Genomic DNA, 6,000 nt, shown 5'->3' with positions numbered 1-6,000 from the left:
CCTCTAAAGTGTCGAAATTGTCAGTATATTTTTTTGTATTGTGCTCATCTCTGAGTGTGTGAAGGTTCCAAGACAGATATTAGATATTAGATATTAGATTAGCATATAAATCATATTCCGGCTGTTGGTATACGAAGAACAATATATAACATATAATAAATAATTTCAAAAATAATGGCAGTAAATATTGTACAATGCAAAATTACAGTACCTAATACTAACCCAAAACAATATAATAGTACGTTGCAAAGGCAGCTGCACTGAAGCTTTACTTGGTGCCGAGAAGGGGGGGGGAACGCACCAAGCACGGTGCCGGTCCAACACATCCATGTGCCCCGGTTCGACATTGAGCAATCACAACACATCACACTACAAAAACACAAAAACCCACCCACACCATACCATACTAATAAACACATTACAAAAACTCCACACCAAAAACACACCCAATACCACACATTACAAAAACACATCACACTACAACACAACTCTGGCTGGCCACGAGACCACTCTTTGCCGGCCTTGGCCTGGGGCTGAATCACATGTAAAATGTCTTTGGGAGAAGGTTTTTCTCTAGTGGCCACTACTTCATTCCTGCATTGGCAACAAATGCTCCCTTGGAAAATCTGCAACTAACATAATACCTAACAGAAAGCCTGTAGTTTTCTGCAATTTGGGAAATTAAAGAAACTTTCATGGAATTCAGGAAGAATACAAGATTTCTCAGAAAAAATGACTCAAGGCAAAAAAGAAGATGAATACCAAATATACAGATATGATATTGATAAAAAAAAAGCACAGCTGAAGCAAAACATTGCATCTAGACCCCTATATGAGACTGAAACAAGTTTGAAATAATGTATTTCAAACACGTTTCAGGTTTGTAATTCTATTGATCTGTTTGAATGCAAGATGACACAAGCCAAGTTACCGGTACCTTTTCTTTGAACAAATTTTTCTGTTTTGATTCACACTAAAATGGGACCTATTTTTTTTAACATAAGACTAGGGACTCTCCCTCAAAACCCCAACAATCACCTAATCCTCATATTAAACATTAATAAACCTTTATGGCATCCCTACCCCTAACGTTATCTTTAGAATGTTGGGTCACAATCATAGCTAGAGAGTTTTTCACTTCCACAACACACGACGCCTTCGGGAACACAGAGAATGTATTGTCAAATGCCCTTCATGACAAAGCAGTCTTTCGGTAAAGGAAATAATCTGTTGTCTCACGATGCGGCAAACTGAAATTGCGACGTTTCGACTGCACCTGCTAGTCTTCGTCAGGCAATGAAGTGGACAATCGCTGCGTGCGTCTTTCATACCGTAAGCTGCGTGCCGTCGGTGCCGGAACTGCCACACTACGGAACCTCTTTCTCGAGAGTTTAAATAGTGAATCAGGGGGGCGTTTCATGAAAGGACTTGTCGGACGTTTTATCCGACAAGTCCTGTTTTATCCGACAGTTACCATAGTAACAGTACCAGTGGCGTACCTATGATTTTCCACAGGGGGGGGGCAAAACCGTAGGACAAAAAAATTGACAAGCAAAAAAAAAAAAAAAAAAAAAAAAAAGGTCTTCAAGCTCGTCAGTGGGGGGCAAATACGGTCTTCAAACTCGTCAGGGGGGGCAAAAAAGGTCTTCAAGCTCGTCAGGGGGGGCATGGATACGTCTTTTGCATGGGTTGTGACTCGTCAGGGGGGCAGACTGCCCCCCCCCCCCCGTAGGTACGCTAGTGAACAGTACCTCTCAGCCAATCAACATCAGAGAAAGATGTCAGATCTGACAACTTGTCGGATGAAAATGTTGATGAAACACTCCCCTGAGCAGTTTCGTCCGTGACTCTGGACAAACGACAAATGTGCAATTTTTGTCAGCTCAGAAACTCGTGACGAAAGTGCAGTTCTGGTTCACCAATATTTGGACAAAGACCTCCCATCTGTTTATTGTTCTTTGATAGGTATTTTCAATTCATTTGCTGTGTTCTTGAGCTTGTCCCCGTTGCAGTTGTTAATAAAAGTCCCTAATACGACCTGGGGAGTGTTTCATCAACATTTTTGTCCGACAAGTTGTCAGATCTGACATTTTTCCTTGATTTTGATTGGCTGAGAGGCACTGTTACTATGGTAACTGTCAGATAAAACAGGATTTGTCAGATGAAACGTCCGACAAGTCCTTTCATGAAACGCTCCCAGGGACACCCTACAATGAAAGTTACCAACGTTTACATTTACCAGGGTAAAAGATAGAGATAACTTCAAGTTAATTAAATGTTTTAATCCATGAATGCATATGGAAATCAGAACAAAAACAAGGGGGGATTAGATGAAATTAGAATGAAACTTTAAGAAACACTTGAAGAAGAATAACAGAAAAAGTGAAGAGGAGAAAAGAAAAGGGAAATGGTGAGGGAAAGGAAATAAAGGGGGTATAGTTGAATATTCAAAAATTACACAACTGAAATCAGAAACAACATAAACCTGGTTGCAAAAAAAATTATTTTCTCGTTAAATGGTGAAAGAAAAGAAGTTTAGAAAATAATCCAGATTTTAATCTAAGGAGAAAGATAAAACAAGAGGGAAAAATTATGAGGAAAAGAAAAATAAGAGGGAGAAATGAAAAAAGATGAAGGAGGAGGAAGGAGGATGAGAAGGAAAAAGAAAGAAGAGAGAAAGAATAATGAAAACAAAAATTGAGGGCAGGGAGGGAGAAAAATATGGAAAAAATTATTCTGGAGTAGGCTTATGTGAGGAGGAGGTGGAGGAGGAGGAGAAAAAGGAAAGAAAAAAGGATAGAAAGAAAGAAAGGAAGGAAGGAAAGAAAGAGAAAGAAAGAAGGGAGAGGGGAATAAGTAGGAGGAACAAGAAGAAAGAGTGTGGAGAAAATGAAGATGAGGAAAAAGAAGAGGAAGAAAGAGGAGGGGAGGAGAGGAGAACAGATAAAGATAAAATGAGAAATAAGATAAAGGGAATGAAAATAAGAGGGGAAATGTAGAAGAAAAAGAAGTAGAAGAAATGAAAGAAGAAAGAAAGTAAGTAAAGAGAGAAAAGGGAAGAAAAATAAGAGGGAAAATATAAAAAAAAATGATAGGAAGAAGAAGAAGAGAGGAAAAGGAAAAGAAGGAAAGAAAGAAGGGAGGGAGGGAGGAAGGAAGGAAGGAAAGCAAGCAAGAAAGAAAGAAAGAGAGAAAAAAGAAAGACAAAAAATACAGAACGAACGAATCTGGAGAATGTGAGGAGCAGGCACTGACGACCAGGAAAACAAAGAAAAAAATAAGAAAGAAAAGGAAAGAGAAAGAGTAAAATACATAATTTTGATACTTTGAAATAGAAATTAAGACAACAAAAATATTTTTTTTTCATTCCTGACAATTTTATCAAATGGGAGGAGGAATACCGTTTGATATTACAAAGTTTCGCATTGTTCATTGGTGAAAGGAAGTTTTAAAAAGGGAAAAGAAAAAAAAAACCAGAGAAACTACAATGAATTCAAAGAAGATGACAGAAAGGAAAGTAAACGGGAAGAAAAAGAACGAAAGTAAAGGGGAATAGGAAAACAAAAACAAAAAAGGGAAAATAAAACAGAAGAAAAGAACTGGGAGAAAAATGATTTTTTTTTATTTTTATTCATTTCGGTTTAATGTTTAAAAAAAATCTTCCTAGTTAATACACTTGGAAGACTGGTACAAACAATTCTGATTACTAAATCAACATAAATTCATAATTTGATAAGTGAAATTAAATAGTGAAATGTGAGTAATAATAAAATTCAACAAAGGTATATTGCACAAGACATATAGAGCTAAGAAATTTGCATTCCCCCTTTCCCGAGTTAGCAGCTCTGATCTCACATTTCTTCCCGCCCTTTCACACGGTAAAAAAATTGTAATTTGAATAATGATCCAGTGAAAAAAATGCGGCTAATGACGAAAATTTAGCACATGTGAAACCAAACTAGAACATGATTAGACTCACGAACGCTATCACAGTCACGATAACAATAGCAATCATTACAATGATGATTCAAGATTCACGTGTGAAAATGCCCTTCGTTTCTTACTTTTCTAGTTACTGCTTTTCAGCAGTATTTAGAGATAATCATTTCAGTGCAATCTTGGGAAATCACTTTCTTTTGTAACCATTTTGATAGAGATTCCTAGCACCTTTTTTACAATTAAAGAGATGGTCCGGGCTAAAAGTATTCATATCTAAATAAATAGAGTAACATTCACAAAGCAAAATGCTAAACATTTCATCAAAATCGGATTAATAACGTTATTGAAGTTATTGAGTTTAAAAGTTTATCAATATTTTGTGAAAATAGTTATATGCACATCGTCATGAATATTTATTAGGTGGGCTGTTGATGTAACATCCCCACTTTCTATTTTAGCTCGCACATCAAGCTTTCATTATTTTGTTTGATTTACACAAATTATTGTTATATCAAAATTTTCAGCTCGCGCTGCGCGCTCGCATTGTTTGATTTGTGAGATACCTATCCTCTGAAAATTCTTTCCAAAATTTGTCAAAATGCTCCTTTTTCATGTCAGTATATCAAACAATTAAGCTCGTGCTTCGCGCTCGCATTTATTGTTTAAGACACACAGCTTTTTCTTTACTTAAATAAAAACGCGCTTAGACTGTCCAGTTTTCAGGTCGGAATATAAAAAATTTTGAGCTCGCGCTTCGCACTCTCATTATTTAATTGGTGATACTTGTATCCTCTTCATTAATCACTAAAATCAGTCCTAATTGAGTCCCTTTTCACGTTACTATAATAAAATTTCGGCTCGCGCTTCGCGCTCGCATTGTTTAGTTGGATACTTATCTTTGTTCATGATTATAAAAACTGCTCAAAATCTTCAGTTCTAAGGACATAAAATATCAAAGAATTTTAGCTCGCGCTTCGCGCTCGCATTATATATTAAGACCACATGAGATACCTTATCGTGTTTATAACATTCAAAACTAACATAATTATACTTAAAACTTCAGTTTTTAGTTAGGACTACCCCCTGAAAAGTAGGAATTAATTAGGACCATACGTATTTCATTAACCAAATGATGCGAGCGCGAAGCGCGAGCTGAAATTTTTTTTATATTCAGATCAGAAGAAGGGACATTAATTTTAAGGACTGATTTTGGGAATTCAAGAAGAGCAGACATATTTCACCAATCCACTAATGCGAACGTAATCACGGACAGGAAATGTTTCATGTATACGAAGACATTAACATGGGACAATCACTTTTTGAGACATGAAAAAGAAGCATATATGTCACTACATAAAACAATGATAACTCAAGTGCTAGGAAATATATTTGGTTTGTATTGACTTGAAAACGGGATGTTTTAGTACAACAGGATTATACATCTCGTTAAACAGACAGTGCGAGCACCAGGAACAATGAAGACGTAGGTCCTGAGCAAATCATAAAGTTATGATAAAAATGCTTCTTATGTAATGTAACATAACATAATTATAATATAATATAATATTATAATGAATAATATCTTCTTCTTTCACTATGTTTCTCTTCCTTTCTCCCTCTTTTCTCCTTTTCCCCCTTTCCCCGTTTTTTTTTTTTTTGGTCAGCCGATGGGGGGGGGGGATGTGCCCCCCATGCCCCCCGTAGTTACTCCAACTGTATGTCCATATGGCAAATACCCCTCCAATATTATTATCTTTTTTACCCCATGATGGTTTAATGATTTTATTAGAGATTACATTAATATTTTTTGGACATTCCATCTTAATCCCTTCCCAAAGACCCTAACATTGATGAATAATATTGTTTTATTTGTTAAACGGTATTTTAGGAAGAATTTTCACCAATAAAACAATTATCTCTTGTGATTTTTTTTTCATTTCTTTCGTAAAAAGTGTGTGGGGGGTGTTTGTACAGGCCACCCCCCCCCTCCTCGAAAAGTGGGAGGGATATATCCCCCCATCCCCCCCCCCCCCCGGATTTACGCCAGTGATTAGTGGGGAC

The sequence above is a fragment of the Lytechinus pictus genome, chromosome 4 (genome assembly GCF_037042905.1).
Source record: "Lytechinus pictus isolate F3 Inbred chromosome 4, Lp3.0, whole genome shotgun sequence".
NCBI classification, from domain to species: Eukaryota; Metazoa; Echinodermata; class Echinoidea; order Temnopleuroida; family Toxopneustidae; genus Lytechinus; species Lytechinus pictus.
The sequence above is the reverse complement of the archived record's forward strand: the minus strand, read 5'-3'. Positions refer to the sequence as shown.